Source organism: Pseudopipra pipra, chromosome W (genome assembly GCF_036250125.1).
Source record: "Pseudopipra pipra isolate bDixPip1 chromosome W, bDixPip1.hap1, whole genome shotgun sequence".
Classification (NCBI taxonomy): domain Eukaryota; kingdom Metazoa; phylum Chordata; class Aves; order Passeriformes; family Pipridae; genus Pseudopipra; species Pseudopipra pipra.
Genome location: NC_087580.1, coordinates 39,325,268 through 39,346,096, shown reverse-complemented (window position 1 = coordinate 39,346,096; position 20,829 = coordinate 39,325,268). Strand labels below are relative to the sequence as shown.

Sequence of the window (20,829 nt, the reverse complement as noted above, 5' to 3'; positions counted from 1 at the left end):
TATGGGACATAACAGGATCTCAATAGCTACAATCAAATTTCCTAACATTAACAAAGTTACAAACATCAGGATTTAATACTGACACAAATCTAATTTTCATTAGCCACTCTCTCCACCCCGTGAGTAACCAGGGTATCTTTTAATGTGTGTTGGGTGTGAGGGATTCCATAATAATGTGCCTGTTAGAGGGGCCAATGTGTCTTGAAATTAGACCTGACATTACACATCAGTTTTTATGCAAATACATTGAGTTACTTGGGAGTTGGTACAAGGCTTTCTTATATTCTCTTCAGGTAACACTTTCTTTTCTTTTGTCTGGATTTAGTTTAATTTGTTAATATTTTGAGAAATTTAGCTATATGTAAAATTTGATGCCTTCCAAGGTTAATGCATCTAATGCACATTTGTATGATTCCATATTTTGGAATGTATGATAATATTTTGAGAAATTTAGCCCGGGAGCTCATGAATATGCAGCAGGGCGGGACATTTGCATCCCCCAGGACGGCCCATTGGTGGGGTGGCAGCCAATCAGGCGCCAGGGGCGTGGAGGCGGCAGGCAGAGGGTGGGGGCAGGGCAGCAGCCTTGGAACAAAGCCTTGGAAATCTTTTATCTATACACAGGATGACTGGAACCATCACTTACAGCAGGGTTGTCTCTACGTGCTGTCTTTATGCCGTCTGACATTTAAGGCATGGTTTTTAAAACAATAGATTAAAGGGGTTGCACTTTTTAAAGGTGCAAGGAACACTCAATTCAACCCTCGCAGCTGAATCAATAACACTCCAATAAATACCAACATCAGAAAAGCATCTCTTTTAAGTCCTGAAAATCAGAAAAGGGACTTGCCACATGGGTGTCCTGTCATCCAGAACTATAAAGGAAGAATTCAACATAATAAAGAAGTCTATAAGTGTTCTGTCCAAGATCAAGGTGAGATTCTCTCTCTTCTAACATTTCACTGACCTAGGAAGCAAGAATTTGTCACAGAATCAATACCAGAGAAAAATGAGACCAGTGAAAGATCCTGAGCTCAGGAGAACCTGACTGTGCTGGGGAATCAGAGCTTTCACCCTGGGAAATGAACTGCTCTGAAAGAGTGGGAAGAAACCAGGAACAAAGGCTGAGTTCAAATGCTCCAGAGTCAACAACTCCTTCCTCACCAAAAGGTCTGAGCTCCCCTTAACTCATCTCTAGACATCCATGCAAATAAAAGAGCCTGAACTTGAATCCAAGGGAAACAAATTCCAGGGCTTAAGCTGGAGCAAGGTGGGGGGGATGTGTCACTCCTCTATGACATCACATGCTCTCAGTGATGTCACATCCTTCCTGTGACATCACACCTACCTTATGACATCACATCCTCCCCATGACACCACATCCCCCCTATGACATCATGTCCTCCCCTGTGACATCACATCTGCCCTGTGACATCACATCCTCCCCAGGACATCGCATCCTTGTTGTGATATCAAGGCTCCTCTATGATGTCACATCCATCATATGACATCACATCTCTCCTGTGATACCATATCATCCCTGTGACGTCTCATCCTCCCCTGTGACATCACATTGTCCCTGTGGCATCACAGCTCTGCTGTGACATCACATCCTTCCTGTATCTTATATCATCCCCGTGACATCACCACCTCCCTGTGACATCCCATGCTTGCCTGTGACATCGCATCCTCCCTGTGACATCACATCCTTCTTGTGACATCACATCCTCCCTGTGACATCACATTCTTTTTGCGACATTAAGGCCCCTCTATGACATCACATCCATCATATGACATCACACCTCTCCTACGATCTCCTATCATCCCTGTGACGTCACGTCCTCCGCATGCCATAAAAACTCCTTTATGATGTCACATTCCATCATATGATGTCATATCTCTAATGTGGTCTCATATAATCCCTGTGACATCACATCCTCCCTGTGACATCAGGTCCTCCCCTGTGACATCACACCCGTCCTGTGACATTACATCTTCCCCTATGACTTCACAATCATCATATAACATCACACCTCCACATGACATCACAGCTCCCCTATGACATCACATCTTTCTTGTGACATCACATCTCTCCTGTGATATCATATCATCCCTGTGATGTCACATCCTGCCCTGTGACATCATATCATCCCTGTGTCATCAAGGCTTCCCTATGATGTCACATCCATCATATGACATCACACATCTCCTGAGATATCATATCCTCCCTTTGAAATCATGGCATGCCCTGTGACATCACATCGTCCCCATGACATCTCAGCCCCCCCGTGACATCACATCCTCCCTGTTACATCACATTCTTCTGGTGACATCACAGTTTGCGTATGACATCACACCCCTCCTGTGACATCACATCTCCCATATGACATCACAACCATATGACATCACATCTCTCTTATGACGTCACATCCATCATATGACATCACACCCTACCTGACACGTCGCATCTGCCCGTGACATCACATCCTTCATGTGACATCACATGTCCCCTATGACATCACAGCCATCATATGACATCACATCTCCCCTATGACAGCACGCCTACCTTGTGACATCACATCCTTCCTGTGACATCATATCTCCCCTATGAGGAGATGTGATATCCATCATATTCTGGGATAATGCAGGACCACATGAAATCAAAGGAATTCTGGGACACTGTTGAACCTCCTGGAACCAAGGGTTCCTGGTGACATGCGTGTCCTCCTGGAACCAAGGGAGCCCGGAGATATTTCTGAACCTCCCAGAATCCAGGGGCCATTGGGACCCTGCAGAACCTCCTGCATTCAAGTGCTCCTTGTGAAACTGCAGGATCTCCTGGAACCCAAGGATTCCTGGAGCACTGCAGAGCTCACGGAACCAAGGGGCCACTGTCCCACTGCAGCTCCTTCTGAAGCACAAGGGACCCTGGGACAATGGGAAATCTCCTAGAATCCAAAGGGCATTTGGGGACTGCAGGGCCTCATGGAACTAAAGGAACCTTTGGAGACTGTGGAAGCTCATGGAATCCAGGAGCCATTGTGACATGTGGGGCCTCCTGGAAGCAAAGGAACCCTGAGAATTTTTATGGGAAAAAGTTAAGGCAGGAGCTGCTGCTCTCAGTTAATTCAGATCAACAAGGAGTGTTTTGGCCTTGACTGGTGTTTTCCATCCAGAGAGTGCTGTTTGCCAAAGTGGAAACCACTTGGAATGCTCTGCATGGCAGCCTGTGTTTTTCTCTGGTGGCTGAACACAGCCAGCACATGAGGGGAGGGGAATGTGTGGGATCAGGGCACTGCTTTGGGGCCATGCTGGGAATTCCAGTGGACTAAAAGACAAAGCCCAGGCGCTGTTTCCAAAGGAACCCCAATGAAAGGGGGACGCCGGAAAGATGGGCGGACAAGTCCTGAAATGGAACTCTGTGTGTGCAGCTTCATTTTCTCCTTCAGCACCCACAGGAGAGGGAGCAAAAAGTGGTGATTTGGACCCAAAAACTGTTCAGGGGGAAAAATTAGGATTAAGGGGACAATGGGAAAATGGGAGAAACAGGGAAAAGGGTGGAAAAGAGGGTCTGGTGGGTCTGACGGTCCCATGGGGGTCTTTGGGCACAGAGGGGCTGGCAAAGGGGGCTGGCCCCCCAAGCTCCCAACTTCCTGTGTGGTGCTGGGGGCTGATGGATCCAATCTCAGCCTTGAATTATGCCAACATTTTCAGTTCAGAGGAATTACAGAGGTGTGACTGAATCATTTTTGTCCTCCAGCTTTAATGATGGCAAATCAGATCTATTGATAGAAAGGAATTTATTTAGGGATACAAATGATCAGACAAAACATCTTCATCAGAATTATTTACTGCACAGTAGAAACACTAAAATTACCAGGAGTACAGGATAAGACAGGACAGTGCTCTACACCAAAGCAATTGTTGAAGCAATTCTACTCAAGCTGGCACAACAGCAATAATTCTTAATTAGAGATGGATGGAACTCCCCCAGACCAATGCTCGTGGGGAGATCTCTGCTCTCAACCTCCAGCAGTGACCTTGGGGGGTCCCCAGCCAAGGCAGGAATCTCCACACACTCCTCAAAAAGGGTTCTGTTGGAAGAACTTGTCCCTGGGAAAGGGGACTGGCCCTTTGTGTTCAAAAGGGATGGACTGACAGTCACTGGACTCCAGGGGTTGCCTCAACATCAGGGGCTTCATTCAAGGTGGAAGCGGCGGCCAAAGCTCTTCCTGCAGTCGGGGAACTCAAAGGGCTTCTCTTACTGGTGGGTCCGTTGGTGTTTGGTCAAGTTACCGCTCTGGGTGAAGCTCCTCCCACATTCCCCACACTTGTAAGGTCTCTCCCCAGTATGGATGCGCTGGTGGGTGATGAGGTGGAAGTTCCGGTTGAAGCCCTTCCCGCAGTCGGTGCAGCGGAAGGGCCTCTCATCCGTGTGCGTCCGCTGGTGCTTCAGGAGATGTGAGCTGGTCTGAAACCTCTACCCACATTCCCCACACGTGTAGGGCCGTTCCCTGGTGTGGATGAGTTGGTGGGTGTGGAGGGTGGAGCTGCAACTGAAGCCCTTCCCACATTCCCCACATGTGTAGGGCCGTTCCCCAGTGTGGATGTGCTGGTGGCGGATCAGGTTAGAACTGTCACTGAAGCTCTTCCCACATTCCCCACACTTGTAGGGAAGTTCCCCAGTGTGGATTCGCTGGTGTTTGTGGAGGTTGGAGCTCTGCCTGAAGCTCTTTCCACATTCCTCACACATGTAGGGCGATTCCCCAGTGTGGATGTGCTGGTGGCTGAGGAGATGGGAGCTCTTCCTGAAGCTCTTCCCACATTCCAAGCACTTGAAGGGCTTCACCCTGCTGGGAGGCTGCTCAGGGACCACTAGCTCAGAGTTTTCCCTCAAGCTCTGGCCGCCTTCCCGGCACAGGCTGGCTCTTTCCTCCTCAGAGCACCCTGGGATGGCTTTGGAGCCCCTCCTGCGGGGGGATCTCCGGCCCTTTCCCTCCCCGCTGCCTTCCTGCGCCGGGGAGCCCTTCAAAACGGCCTCTCCCACCAGGGTCTCACGGGGGGATTTGTCCTCCGGGCTCTCCGTCCTCAGCTCGGGGCCTGGAGCAGGAAGCAAGAAGGACAGGGAGGGGATTTGCCTCCGGCCCACAGGGAAGGCCAAGGACATCCCCCCAACTCCGGCCCCGGCAGGACGGCGGCGCCAGCGGGGTTGTCCTGCAGCCGGGGCCATGCTCGGCTGACAGAGCCAGCACAACACCCGCCCAAAGGGACACTGACTGCCTCCTCACCTGCCTGGGGGGCCCAAGGCATCTTCCTCTTCCTCGCAGCCTCCTCCTCCATCCGCCCAAGCTTTGGGAAGGACAAATCCTGATGGGGGGGGAAACAAGGGGTGAGTGCGTTGGCTTGGGGGTTCCTCCTGCCCAAGTCCATCTCTAGAACTCACCAGGCATCCTGTGACCATAAACACCAAGATTCAGACAATATCAAGAAGACCCTTGCCCCCCCAAAGTGCAAAAAGTTACAGTTAAGCCAAAAAATACTCCAAACTATGAACATGCAGCGCAAAAAAATTCTCCCAGAAATTCCTCCTCTCTGGTCTCTTCCCTCTGGGGTTCAGAGGGTCTCCCCTGACTGACCCTCTGACTCCTCTGGGGTGTTGGGGGTCCCAAGAGTCCCTTCTCCTCTGACTCTCACCTTCGGGGTGCCATATTCCCAGACATTCTCCCTATCCACGGTTTCCACTTTGTTGTCTCAGGGATCCCAGGGGTCCCCACTGTCCAAGTTTCCCCTTCTCCACACCCCCCGTTTCAGGCTCCCTCGGGTCCTGGGGCTCCTCCTTCTCCATGCTCCCCCCTCCAGAGTGCCAGAGGTCCCCCAGCTCCACCATCGCCCCGCTCCGCCTTCCACACTCGGCAGCTCCCGGGCTCCACACCCACCCCCGGCACTCCCAGGGGGCCCCAAACCCGCTGTGTCCCCCCCGCTGGCACCGGGTTGACAATGGAGCCGGCGGGGCCTGACCCAGCAACACCAACCCCCACTGTGGTGGGGACCCACATCCCCCCACCCACCGCCGGGGCTCTGCCCCCAACCCAGCCCAGCACCCCCAAAAAACACCTCCTGCCCACCCCCAAGAGCCCCCAAAAGAGGAGAAGCAACAGCAGGAGAACAATCGACCCCCATCCCATGGGTGCCCAGGAAGTGGGAACTTCTCCCAAATATGCTGGGGGGAGCGCGGGCAGTCGTGACACACTCAGGCTGCCAGCACAGATTTCCCTGCATAGTCTGCAGTGAGCCAAGCTCTGCAGAGGAGATTGTGCCCCATGGATGGGATTGCAGAGGCTCCCTCAGGTCCCCAGCAGGAATCAGCAACCAGGAATAGACACAAAAGGCCCCCCAAAAAAGTTCTGCGGGAGTGTCCTGTAGGGAGGGGACAGTGTCACCCCACCAGGGCGGGGCTGGCAAGTGGGAGGCTGCTCCAGGGGTCTGCAAGAGGCCTCCTGCTCTGCTCAGCCCCACCACTGCCTGGTACCAACACCCCCGGCTGCCCCCGGCCCCGGGCAGCTCTGCTGCCACAGGCTGTGCCCTCACCGTGGCCCTGCAATGGCCCTGCCTGTCCCTCACCCGTGGCCCTGCCCGTGGCCCTGTCCCTTGGCTCTCTCTCTGCCAGCTCAGTGTGGGGCACACGGGCTGGGGGTCCCTCCCAAGCCCCCCGGGCAGCCGGCGTTGGCTGGGGGGATGTGAGGGCTGGGCCTGCTCAGCACAGCCCCGGCCTCATGCCCAGCGCCTCTTTCCTGACCCATACAAGACCTTCCCGGCCCCCCCAGGGCTCCCCTGCTGCTGCCTCTGCTCCTGGCCCTGCCTTTGCTGCTCCCTTGGCTGGGGCAGCGGCTGCAGGGGGGGGATGGCAGCAGCTTCAGCTCCACGGCACTTCCTGGGGGGAGCTCAGCCCGGGGGGGACGGGCAGGGACCTGATGGGGATGGACAGGGGCCCAGCAGGGACAGACAGGGCCTGCAGGGGAAGGCACAGGGACAACCTGGACCCCCGCACTGCCACCGCTGTCTCTGCTCCTCCTTGCAGGCTCCGTGGCCAGGCACAGTTTGTGTTCCTGGGTGCCCACCATCTCAGCACTTGGAGACGCTCAAATCAGCGCCCGCAGCTCTGCAGCAAAGCCCCAGCTCACCTGGCACACAGGGGATGGACACAGCACCTTCTCAGAGATGGGCACTGACAGCTTTGCCTCTCTTCCCCACCACAGGGCTCTCCTTCCTCAGCAGCACCTCTGCCTTGCACTTATTCTCAGCCTCACCTCAGGGACAGCTCTGGGCTCACCTCCGCGCCACTTCTCAGCCTCACCTCAGGGCCTGGGCTCAAGGACAGGAACCTGCAGGGAGGGGACATCATGTGCAAGCTGAGGGCTGCCTGCTTGCACTGGCCTCTGGGCTTCTTTCTCCTTCTACAACCAGCCCACAACTCAGCCTGCTTTTCTAACACCACACATTTACACACTAACCTTGGAGATAGTTATGGACAGACATCTCTATCACCCTGGGGATAGAGCCTCAAGCATGTGCTGCCATAGGAATGGCAATCACAGAATCACAGAATCAGCCACATTGGAAAAGACCTCCAAGATCATCAAGTCCAACCCTGGATCCAACCCCGCCGTGCTTCCCAGACCGTGGCACTGAGGCCACATCCACTCTCACCTTCAACACCTCCAGGGACGCTGACTCCACCCCCTCCCTGCCCAGCCCATTCCAAGGCCTGATTACTCTCTAGACAAAAAGTTGCTTCCTAATATCCAACCTAAACCTCCCCTGGCACAGCTCAAGACCCAGCCCTCTTGTCCTACTGCTGCTTCCTGGCACAACAGCCCCACCCCCACCTGGCTCCAACCTCCTGGCAGGGACTTGCAGACAGTCAGGAGGTCTCCCCTGAGCCTCCTCTTCTCCAGCCTCAACACCCCCAGCTCCCTCAGCCTCTCCTCACACCACTTGTGCTCCACTCCCTTCCCCAGCCTCACTGCTCTTCTCTGCACCTGCTCCAGCCCCTCCAGGGCCTTCCTCAACTCAGGGGCCCAGAGCTGGACACAGCACTCCAGGGGTGGCCTCACCAGCGCTCACTCCAGCCCAACAATCACTTCCCTGCTCCTGCTGACACACTCTTCCTCACACAGGCCACCAGCCATTGGCCCTCTTGGCCACCTGGCCACACTCTGCCTCCTCTTCAGCTTCCTGTCCATCCACACTCCCAGCTCCCTTTCTGCCTGCCTGCTCTCCAGACACTCTGGCCCCAGCCCGGGGGGCTGACGGGGCTTCTTGTGGCCAAAGGGCAGGACCCGGCCCTTGGCCTGCTGGAACCTCATCCCCTTGCAATCAGCCCATGGATCCAGCTTGGCCAGGTCCCTCTGCAGAGCCCTCCTGCCTTCCAGCACATCAACACACCCCCAGCTTGGGGTCACCTGCACATTTGCTGATGAAATGCCTGGTTCTGCAGCAGCTGCAGATGCTCAAGGGGCAGCAGGACCAAGTCAGGGGCCTGGGGGGCTTTGGGGTGCGGGAGGGTCCTGGGGGAGCTGGGGAGGGGCTTTGGGGATTGGGGGTACAAACCAGGACAGACCAGTGCAGACCAGTACCTCCTCACTGCTCCCTGGATCTCTCTTGGAGCTGGGCCACGTTGTCCTGGGACATCTCAGCCCCCCCCAGTGCCCTCCCAGTACAGCCCAGTGCCCCCAGTACAGCCCACTGTGTTCCTGTCCCAGGGTGCCAGGGTGCCCCCCTCTTTGGGGAGGTTGGAATGGAGTTGAGGGGGGGTGGCTGGGGGAGATTTGAAGGGATCTGGGGGTTTGGATGGGGATTTGGGGGCGTTTAGGGGTCTTTTGGGTGTATTTGGGGGAGTTAAAACAGGTTTTGGGGGCATTGGGGCATCAAAGGGATCTGTGGGGGGAGGGGAGTAAAGGGAAAATGAAGGTTAAGGGACATATGGGGAGGTTAAAGAGGTCTGGGGGGGAGATGAGGGGCTGCACCAAGAGCAGGTGAGTCCTGAGACCTCCCCGGTGTCTCCAAGACCCTCTTGGTGTTCCTAATTCCCCCTTGACACTCCAAGACAAGCCTGGTGTCTCCAGTGTCCCCAGGGCCTCCCCATTGCCATTATTCCCCCCTTGACACCCCCAATTCCACTGGCCCCAAGCCCATCCCTGATATCCCCAACCCTCCATCTCACCCCAGGAGCCCCCCCTGGACTCTTTGACCCCTAAAAATGCCCCCCCACACGCTCACAGAAAGGCCAAGGGCATCTGGGGACACGTTGGGGACAGTTGGGGGGCTTTGGGGGGCACTGGGTGATTACTGGAGGATACTGGGACACACTGGGGGGAACCAGAGGGCACTGGGAGGGACTAGAGGGTTAATGAGGGATCCCGGGAGGGCACTGGGAGGGGCTGGGGAGTTACTGGGGGATTATCAGGACAGAGGGAGAGACACTGGCAGGTTACTGGGCCATACTGGGGGTTACTGGGTGCTCACTGGAACATCACTGGGCCATACTGGGGGGCAGTGGGAGGTCACTGGGACACACTGGCTGGTCACTGAGGGGGTTACTGGGCCGTACTGAGGGGCACTGGGAGCCCCTTACACGGATGCGGTACATCTCTCCCCCGGACTTTGGGGGGCACCCCCACGACTCCTTCCCCTGGGGGCTGGGAGATCCCCTGAACCCCACTGCTGGGCTTTAGGGGACCCCGGGCCCCAGTCCCTTTGGGGTCTCTGTGTGCTCCGTGTTGGGGGTCTCTGGGGTTCGGGGGGGGCACTGGGATCCCCTTTCCCTGGGGTCGGTCCGCCGGGCCGGCAGGGGGCGCTGTGACGGGTGCGGTAATGGCGGGTCGCGGGTCATGCCGGCGGGTAACGCCTGCGCGCCTGCGCAGTGCAGCCAGGGCGCTGGGACAGCCCCACCCCCCCCCACGCGGGTTCCAGGCCCCGCGCTCTGACCCTCGGGAACCCCCGAACCCCTCGGCTAAACCCTCCCGAGCCCTCCAGCCTTTCCACCCACAGCCGCGCTCCCCGCAGCCCCGAGCGGATCCCCAGAACCCCGCTCTCCGAGCGCAGCCTCACCTCCACCGCTACCGCTGCCCCGCAGACAACATGGCGCTCTGCGCACGCCCCGCCTCTCGAGCCCCCGCCGCAGCCAATCAGCGCTCGGCCCGTCCCCGCCCCGTCCCTGCCGGCCCCGCCCTGTCGGGTGAGCGGGGCGGGCACGGCGGGAAAGCGGCGGGGGGGAAAGAGCGGGGGGGACCCCAAAGGGAGCGCGAGGGGCGGGGGGTCACCCCCAAAGGGAGCTGGGGGGAGCCGGGCTGTGAAGGGACTGCTTTTCCAAACTGCCCTGCTTATCCCGCATGTGCACACTTCTCTCCTGCTGGGATCTGGCCCAGACAAACCTGAAAATACCTGGAAGTGCCACCTCCACCAGCACTTCCTCCACAGCTGCTTTCAAGGATTTCTCTTCAATTTGCCAAGGAAATGTTTCCAGATCATACTTCCATCTACAAGTCAGAACACCAGCCTGCACCAGGACTCCTGCTTGTTTTCCCTGCACTTGCTGACAGGAGGTGCAGAGGCAGGATGTCAGCACTTCATTACCAACAGCCTTAACGGGGGATGACTCCACTTTTTAACCTTGGAAGAAGAGCAGCTTTTCCTTTTCCTCTCCTGTTTTTTGGGGTTAGTTTTTTTTTACCTTCTGAAGAAAAGAACACATGTGTAAATTGAAATAATCTGAACCCAACTTTTAAGAAGACTGACACCTTTGAGCAGCTTCCTCTTAACCCTCTCTCCATGTTGGAGGAGTGGCCAGATGAAGAGTTACCAGCCCATCCTGGCTTCCAGAATGGCACAGCTGGTGGTTAGAGATTCATCTCACAGTTATCTAGAATATGCCCAAACTTGTTCTGCCCTTCCTAATTCCTAACTCAGACCAATGGCTCCAAACCCAGCATCTGGGAGGCTGATTAGGTTGGCAAGAACATTTCCCTGTGTGATAACAGTGTGGGCACGAGGACTGGGAGTGTGTCATAAGAAATCTGACTTGCATACATGGAGTAGGAGATAAAAAAAAAACACAGATAAGCAGAAAATGTTTGCAAGGAAGAATTGGCAGCAAATCTGCCAGAAGATTAGTGCAGGTGACTATCAAATACAGGAGAAAACATGATGAAAGGAGTAACTCATGACTCTTTATCTGAGCTATGAAATGAACAGTAACTTCAGCCACTGATGAGAGATTTTTTTAAATACAGAAGTGAGTTTGCAGTTGCAGCATTTTCCACATTAAAGCCTACAGCTGGTAAATAATAAAATAAGCAATTAAAAAGCAATCAAGCTTGCTGCATGAAAACCTCTCAAACAGGCTGCTTCAAACAACAACAGTCTTCTTGCTCCCCTCCTTCCCCCAAGCCCCAAAACTTCACCACATCCCAGGTCTGTACTACTCACACACATCACTTGGCAGAGGAAAGCCACACAAAACAAAAGATAAAGAATAATTACTTGTTTTGGTAGGTACTGATGGTCACGTGTGTGGAATGGGAGGTCCCAAGAGGAGTGTCAGCTTGGTGGATGGTCCCTCTTGGGAAGTACAGTAAGTCACCTGGCTGCAAGAAAATTGATATATTTAGGGCACCAGGTCAAACCTTATTGCAGTCAGAGAAAATACTCTCTGAGCAGACAGTCTGACAATATATATCCTTTAGAATCACAAAATGGAGCAGTCCTGCAATGTACACTTTAATAACATAAAGAACACTAACCCAGAAGTTCAGAACCTTAAACTTTCCAACCTGCTGTCAATATTTGCTGAAAACGTGAAACAAGCTTTTTAACATCACAGAACACACAGACTCCCACTGAGCTGCAGGAAGAGGACAAAGAAGCAGCTGAGATGGACCTGCTGGCAACACAGTGGGCTGGCAGAGGAGCAGTGAAATGGGGATTTGGTCAGATCACATCAAAAGAAAAGGCTAGTATTCCACGAGAAAAGCCAAATATTGTGTAAAAATGGTAATCTGTTACAATACTGTTGTCTGAGATTTTCAGTTAAAGCACTTAAAAAACAGGTACGACCTTCCTCCTCCTCCTCCCTATCTTTCTTCTCACCTGTGTAAATTAAAACTCCACACTGAAAAAAAACTAGATAAGGAAAGTCAAGACAAGAAAGGTGTAAAGCACATAAAATTGCCTCCAAGAAGGAAATGAAAGTTTACTTGTGGCTTGTCCTGTAAACACCTATAGAGTTGGACAGCACAGTCAAAGAAAACTGCCTTCCTTACCAGAGTGGGGACTACACCAACCAAGAGTGTTCTGAATTCTCTTCATTTGAAAGATGGAGAAAGGAAATATTCTAGAAAGATGTTTAGGGAGGAAATAGAGTCAAACAACAGCACCCCTCTCAGAGGCAGCCACAAAGAGACAACCAAACTTTGACACCAGCCACCCAGAAGAAATGGGTCACAGGAAGTGAACAACAGCAAACAGAAGAAAAATAAATTAAAAACTTGGATAACTTTTAAGCCCATCACTATTCCATAAAAATGAAAGGCACTGAAGTCTGGTCCAAAATATTCCAGAAATGAAAAAGGGAACTGTAATTTACTAGACTTTGCATCACCCAGTACACGATGATGACTGAATATTCCCCTCTGTCAAACAACACAGCTCATGATGTCAGCATCCCATCCAATGGGTCACACTATTCCTAAAACACCTACACCATCCAACATGTCACACTATTCCTAAAACACCTACACCCAAATGCAGCTCTGGACACTGAGAAGAGCAGAGAGAGGCTCCGTAACAGGCCAAAAGGCAGAGAAACTCCTGAGGATTCCAACATGGAGCAGCACCACCAGCTGGACAAGTAACACTTCAAAAGCAGGTAAAACAGAACAGGACAAGCACCAGATTCCCTGCTGACACTCAGTAATCTTCATGAAATGTTCCCTTTATTCCAAAAATCAACCACCAACCAAACACTTGAATTTCACGTTTGGAAAAAGGAAGAGCAATTAATACAGCAAGTTTATATGGGGTTTGGTTCATGCTTTTCTTTATCAGCCAAGGATAAATATTTAAATCTCATTCACCAGAACAGTGACAATGTTCAGTGCAGCAGTAAGTCTCAGTGCACAGAAGGATTAGCCTGAGTGATTACAGCCAGCATGTAAAAGCATAAAAATGTTTTATAACCATACACAAACCCAGTGTTTTTTCTGCACACAACTCCACAAACATGACCTAGGAGTCAGGGTGCCCAACCTGCAGAGTACTAGTCAATTTACAGAAATAACTGGGGGTTTTGGCCCATTATTTAAATACTAGAAGCAAAGGATACCTTTAAAAAAGGATACAGACAACTATCACCCAAATTTCTCGTGCTCGCAGTGTGCAAACCCTCCCCTCAGTTTCACAGCCACAATCACTGCCTTCAAGAAATGGACCACTTTTAACTTTTCTGGCAATCACAGCCCAGACCCCCTAAGGCAATGAAATTCTCATACCTTTAATATGAACTCATGTGTGGGATTCCCAATCCTATCTTCTGATTCCACATCATATTCCCGAGCTAAAGGCACCCTTGGTTTATGGAGCCGCCAGTGTTTCTCGCCTTCCAGCTGAAGGATAAACACCTGCAAAAGACCATAAATCCAAACCCATAAGGAAGTAATTCCTTTCACATTAATTTTTAGATAGCTACAATTCAGAGAAATTTAAATTTGAACTAATTTTTCTGTCTCTATTTAGAGACAACAGACAGAGGAGTTGTGAAGTGGGATCTGTTTTATCCTAAGGCAGGCATTTGGAAATCCCTGTTTCTCTCCAGTCACTTAAGTAAGTGCTAGAGAACTAACCCAAAAGGAACATCTGCCACACAAATAGCCAAAATTTCAGGTGAAAGAGGCTTATCCCCAACAGAGCATCAGAAACCTCTACAGGGTGCCCAATGGGGGTAGATGGCATGAGTTAGAAATGCTGGATGTGAGGCTGCTGAATAACAAGCATAAGGAAAATGAAACTCCAGGTGTATTGAATGGAAATATACATATATACATAAAAGCAAAATACACATATAAGGATTGGATTTTTTGATTTGGTTTAAGTGGGATAGTCCAATTTTTTCTTTATAACACAGTGTATATTTGCATGTTTCTTTTAGAAGCTGATTTAAAATGCATTTGGACCACAGGAATTCATCATATCAGTAACTTCTTAAAAACAGCAGGACCAACAAGCACAACCAGTCTGCTGTTACAGTCCAGCTGAAGAAAGAGCAAGTACTTAATAAAGGAAAAAGGACTTGTAAATTCTCGGGGCCTGAATGAAGTGAAAATGAAAAAACAGGTGCTAGAAAGCTTCTGCAGCTGTGAAAACAAACTTCTCTTTTTATCTAATGGAAATACCAGGTCTGGAAAACCCAGTTTACATGCTATTATGATTAGATATTACTATTAGTAAATTTTCAGCAAAAATATGTAAGAAAAATGACTACAAGGAAACACAAATAAAAAAAAAAAAACATTTTTCTATAATGTTTAGTGGGGGGGAGGGTTAGAAGCACACACACAACAGCAAACACTGCCATCAGCAAAAGCCCATGCACAGTTTCACAGGCAAGGTTGTGCTGTCCTACCTCAACATCATCATAGTGAGGAGGAAGGCCCTGGGATCCCTGGGGAGTGATGTAAACATTGGACCCCACCAGAGACCCAAAGTAGCACTCCAGCTTCTCCTGAATCTTCCACAGCTCCTCCTGTAAAAAAAAAAGATGCTGTTACTTGCTGAAGAGCTCAGCCAAGCCCAGCCCACATCCTCCCCATGGCTTGGGAAGAATGATCACATCAGGGACACAGAGGCTGGGAAGGAAGGTGCTCTGTACCAGTGTTTCTCCTGAAGGAGAGCACTGGAGATGCAAAGGGGATCTGCCGTGAGAGTCATTGCTAAGCCAAAAAGTCTGGTGCCCCAACCTGGGTTTGTTCTCTTCCCTGTGCCATCTTTAGGCTGCACAACCAGACAGACAAGGCTGAACAGAGGAAAATAATCCCACAAACAGCAAAACACCATAAGACAAGAAGCACATGCAGGACCTGCATTCTCTCACCAGAGAGAACATACAAAGGTTAGAGACCTTTCACCAGTTACTCCAATCATTTGGGAATATTCAAAACCAAACTTGACTCATCCACACCCCACATGTGACAGACAAGGCACCGAAGGGAAACAGCAGAACGTGCCAAGTACCAGATCCACACAAGTGCAGCTTGGCCATTAAAGCTGACAGCAGCCAGGAACACTATACCTGGAACTCAGCTTGTATTTGGGATCTTATTTGGGTCCACCTCACAATTCAATTGTGTTGACACCTTCAAGACTACCTGAATCAAAGCCCCTCCAAGAATCCAAGTCCTTTACACAACTGTGCAGCACCACTGTCTCGTTCTCAAACTCAAGGACTGAGAACACTCAGCTAAAATGGGCTGGTACCTTTCCATGGTGCAATTCACTGGCAAGAACACTGGAAATATTTCACATGGTTTCACACCTTACCCTCCATTAAAGGGAAGTGGCTCAAAAGCCACAAAGTTTGCACAAGGAAACAGTGGGGCAGAAGGGATAATTTAAGCACAGATGCCTAATCATCAGTTTTGTGCATTTGTTTTTGTTTCCAAACTTTTATGTGACAGAGCAAAATTTTAAAAAGAATATGTTATTACACATACTATAGCATGAATCAGATTTTGTTCTTACTGCAGAGCAGTGAAACATGATGGACAGTGCAAAAGTATAAACTGTGTTTTAATACAGCTCATGTAAAGATTTCAGCAGGTCATCAATGTCAACCACTTCCCCTGGGGACAGAGATGAAGCCATGTCTAGTGCAACTCAAGCAAAACACACCACATTATTAAGCCAGCATCAATTATATCCAGTGAAACAATCCCACCTTAAATCTCTGAGGCTGATGAAACTGTATTGTTGCCTTTTTCTGGTCAAAATCCTTCTTCAGCTGCATGTAATTCACTTTGCCTTCTTTATTTAAAACCTTCTTCTTTCCATTCACACACTGCAGATATTCACATCTCGCCCATAGTACAGGCCCTGGCTGCACAGCTCCTTCAAGTCTGACAGCTGGAACAGGGACAGGCAGTAAGCAGCCACCAGGGGATCATTGCTCTGGACGAGCAGTGGCTTTTGCTCCCAGTACTCCTTGAAAAACACCTCTTCTTTGATGGGGGAGATCAAGCTCCCGAAGAGGCTCTCTGGGTTCTCAAAACTCAGGACTGGGGGAGAACAAGCTGCTTCCAGCTTTGCTTGTTTACACTGTGCCTGTGTTTCTTTTCCCATTTCAGCATGCTTCCCTCCTTTCTTGGGCATGGTTCCTGTTCAAGAGGAGAGAGGACCAAAACAATCAACCAGCAACACAACCTCAAGAGCTCACGGGCCCAGAGCAACAACTCTTACCCTACCCAGTGGGATATCAGAGTATCCCGGGAACAGCTCTGGTTTCAGTCTCACTATTTGCTCCAAAGCATTAACAGTTTACAGAAGACAGGGAACATTGTTAGGCCTTCCTGTTGATGCTCTGGAATTACTACATTTACAAGTTTAAAACTTGTAAAATTGACCAGTTTAAGAACTAAAAGGCCAAGATTCTGCTTTCAGTCCTGTCGAGCTGTCAAACTTTGTTTATGTAGAACAAAAAGAATTCTTTCATACAAGCACAGACATTTCATTTTAAAGCTGGAAGTCATTTACTTGGTTTTTCCCAGGCAGATAGTATGATTGTGTACCATTATGCAAAAATAAAGAAGTTGATCTACAAATGGTTTGGCTGCCAAATTCTCAGGAAAGTTAAGGGGAAAATCAAGTAAGGGTAGGTAACTGTGCAAGTCTGGAAAGCCAACACCTGAGAAGTTTGAACATGCTGATGCCATAATTTCTAAGTAAAAATGACAGCTCTACTCCCTACACCCATTTGATAGGAAATGCTATCAATTTGTTGAGATACTTTTATTTACACAGATCCCGTATTTTGAAACTTAAACTCCAGTTCTGGTATTTACATGCAGCACTAAGTTCTTCTGTGCAGCAGGACACCCTTGCTGGCCCACTAACTCCTGGGCAGTGGGAATACCGCGGGGCACAGCGGGAATCCCGCCGGGCACAGCGGGAATCCCGCCGGGCACAGCGGGAATACCGCCGGGTATAGCGGGAATACCGCCGGGCACAGCGGGAATACCGCCGGGCACAGCGGGAATAGCGCCCGGCACAGCGGGAATACCGCCGGGCGCAGGGGGAATACCGCCGGGCACAGCGGGAATACCGCCGGGCACAGCGGGAATACCGCCCGGCACAGCGGGAAATAGCGCCGGGCACAGCGGGAATACCGCCGGGCACAGCGGGAATACCGCCTGGGCACAGCGGCTCCGAGGGACACGCGGTGTCCCTAGCGCACCCCCTCCCGGCTCCCGCCGCCTCCATCCAGCCCCTTCCCGTCCCGCGGCCCCGCACTCACCCGGGCAGGAGGGAGGATCGCGTGGGATCGGGGCGGGCCGGGATGGATCGGGGCGGGCAGGGGGGAGGCGAGGCCAGGCAGGATGTGCCGGCTGGAAGCGGGAGGCGGTCCTGCCGCGCTGGGAGTCACGGGAGGAGCCGCTTCCGGGCGGCCAGTAGGAAATCCGGCGGCATTCCAGTGTCATTCCAGTGGGTATTCAGTGGAACGCAGCAGCACTAAGGTTAATCAATCTGCTTCATACAACGGTGCCTGGGCTTCAGCTGCGTTATTTATTTTTTTTTCCTGGACCAAAAATCTTCTTCTAGAGTCTCCTGAGTCTCCCTCAAAGAAAACTTTGGAATCCTCACCGAGCACGTGAAAACTTCCAGAAATATTTTTAGATGCCTGTTAATGGTTTGGTTACGTTGGCTAATGATGTCAGAAACAAAAGAAAATGTAGGTAGGCTTTGCTGAAGCTTTGTTCTTGTGTACTGGCTTGAAGGATACGAAGCAGAACTAGCAGAAATAAAAAAGGTGGATTTTGGAAACCTCAGCAGCCTTACAGTGCACGGCTGATGTTGGTACAAAGTTACACTGCCATAAGTGTAACTAGAAGGACCTTTCAATGGCAGGTAAGAGAGGGGACTGTGTCCTGTCAACAACTTAAGGAGGGAGAATAACAGAGCCTTGCACATCTCCAACACCAGTTCAAATCCTTCCCTTTACGGAAAGTGGTTTTCAGTCTTGTTCCTCTCACAGTGTGGTTGTTACACAGTCATAACTTCTGCTTCCCTGGCACTAGCTGGATCCTTTGGAACAAATGTCGTGATTCCAGTGGGTTCTGCATTCATGGATGCATCCAGCAAATTCCTGTGTGCTGAGCAGAGAAAGTGGCAAGTATAATATATAGAAAAGGGGGATGAGGAGAGAAAAAGGCAAACGCTGCTCTAAAGTCCTTATTCCTTTACCACCTTCCGCTCTGTCCGCCAGCTGACCAAAATATCATGGTCACTTGAACATGAAATAAGGATTAATCAGCATGTGGCTGGGTTACCAGCAGAGAGATTTTGCCAGGGGTGAGCCTGCAGCTGTCCTAATTGTAGAAATGTGTACAAATTAGATAAAAGAATTTAAGTTTCTTTAGAAAGCTTTTTTTTCATAGGCCTGTGAGTTTCAAAAAAAAGAAGACAATCTTCACTTTCTAATTCTGAGTTCATCACTACATCCCTCAACATCCAGGACATTTTGCAAAACTTATTAAACTTCAAATATTTTAATGTAAATGCTCACCAATAGTTGGGATATTCAAAGTGAAAAATAGGTCACTGTCATGAATTCTCTTTATTTCTTTCATGAGAATTAGCAAGCTTGAAGAAGGAAGTAGTTCTCCAGACTTAAAAGGTTGCATCACCTAAATTTACACTCACAGGATGTTTTCTCACTACAGATGGGCGTACCAGCAGATGCTAAAAATAGAGAGGCCACATCCTGCACCTCAGCCGGTCACAGACACCATTAAAAGATGTTATTTCTGTTCCAAAAATCACAAAGTACCTCAGCCTAACTGCCTGAACACCATCAGGGTGAATACTCAAACAAATACACATTTACATAATGGCTGTGGTGTTTTTAATTTGCTGTGGGACATAAACCCCACACATCTGACCGGTGGTGCTGGACAAGATCGTCCAGTGACGAAGGCAAGTGCTTCAACTCCAGGGCTGTCTCTTGAGCCGCCTCTAGAGTAGAATATCAGGGAATATCTCCGCATCTCTGTTCCGTCCTGCGATAGCCTCCATCCTTCCCCAAGCTCTGGCAGTCCTGGTGGACTGCAGGCAGATTAGCCTCTGCCTAAGGGACAAAATCCAGCCTATACGGCAAGGACTTCAAGTATTTCAGTTTTGAGCCAGTAGGCACTGCAGTACTGCTGTGTAAACACTAAATAAGGAGAAGGGGAAGGAAGAAAATAGAAACTTTTTTTTTGGTTGCAAATAGGGTTTTTTCACGTGGGTTTAGGGTGGATATTTGGGAAAGGTTCTTCCCTCGGAGGGTGGTTGGCACTGGACCAGGCTCCCCAAGGCAGTGGTCACAGCACCAAGGCTGGCAGAGTTCAGGCACACGGTGTGACTCTTGGGGTCGGTGCTGTGCCGGGCAGAGGCTTGGACTCGACGCTCCTTGTGGTCAGCATGTTCTGTGATGGTGCGATGAGTTCCCTCTCTTTCAACACTTTTGTTCTTTTCAGGGCTCCTCGCTGCCCGGGGCCCGAAGCCCGCCTTCCGGGCGCCTGCTTCCCTGCCCGTTGTGGCGGCCGCAGCCAGGCGCTGAGTGCCCGCTCCCGGGCGGGCACGGCCGCTCGCTCCAGGAGTGGGGGGGCAGCGCCGGCGCCCCGAGGATTCCCGGGATTCCCTCGCCGGTTTCCAGGCAACGCTCCCCGCGCGCTCCTCGCTCCAGGGCCGAACGTGCGCAGCCAATGGGAGGCGGCGGAGTGGGCGGGGCGAGGCGGGGATTGGGCGGGGCGGGGGCGGGGCCGAGAGGGGCGGTTGGTGGGGTTTGGGTGGGAGCGGGCGGGGCCGGGAGCGGGAGCGCTGCTGCTGAGCGACCCCCGGGCAGCGACCCCCGGGCAGCGGCCCCCGGGCAGCGACCCCCGGGCAGCGGCCCCAAGACCCCCGGCGAGTGGTCCCCGGTGCGCGGCCCCGGGGGAGGGACCCCCCGTGCGCGGCCCCCCGGCGAGTGGCCGCTGGTGAGCGACCCCCGGTGAGCGACCCCCAGTAAGTGACACCCAGTGAGCGACCCACGGGGAAGAAGCCCCGGTAAGTGACCCCTGGGGAGGGAACCCCAGGGAGGGACCCCCGGTGAATGACCCGCGGTGAACAACCCCTGGCAAGTGACCCATGGGCAGGGACCCCCGGTGCGCGGCCCCCGGGGGTGTCTGTCCGGGGCTGGGCGCGTTCCTTCCCCGTGCAGAGCCGAGCGGGGCCGTGGCGGGAGCGGGGCCGGAGCGGAGCCGGCCGGGGGAGCAGAGGGGAGCCCTGAGCCGCCTTCTGCCGAGGGGGCTGCTGGAAAGGAGCCTGCGCTGGGAGGAGCGGGGGACGTGGCCCGAGGCTGAGGCAGGGGAGCTTCAGGTCAGCTCCTGGAGAAAGGTTTCTGGCTGTGTTTTTCGGGGGGGGCTCGGGCGCTGCAATGGGTTGCCCGGGCGGAGCCAGCACCCCGGCAGGTGTTTCAGAGGCGCCTGCATCTGGCCATGGCTGACACGCTTTAGTGGTTTGGGGGTTGCTGGGGCAGTGCTGGGC

At 51.9% G+C, this 20,829-nt stretch overlaps 2 pseudogenes; one reads left to right on the top strand and one right to left on the bottom strand.

The window, feature by feature from the left end:
* The window catches only part of LOC135405243 (zinc finger protein 850-like), a 419,536-nt pseudogene that overhangs the window by 83,714 nt on the left and 314,993 nt on the right, over positions 1–20,829 (top strand).
* On the bottom strand, positions 11,476–16,419 carry LOC135405533 (ribosomal oxygenase 2-like; annotated as a pseudogene).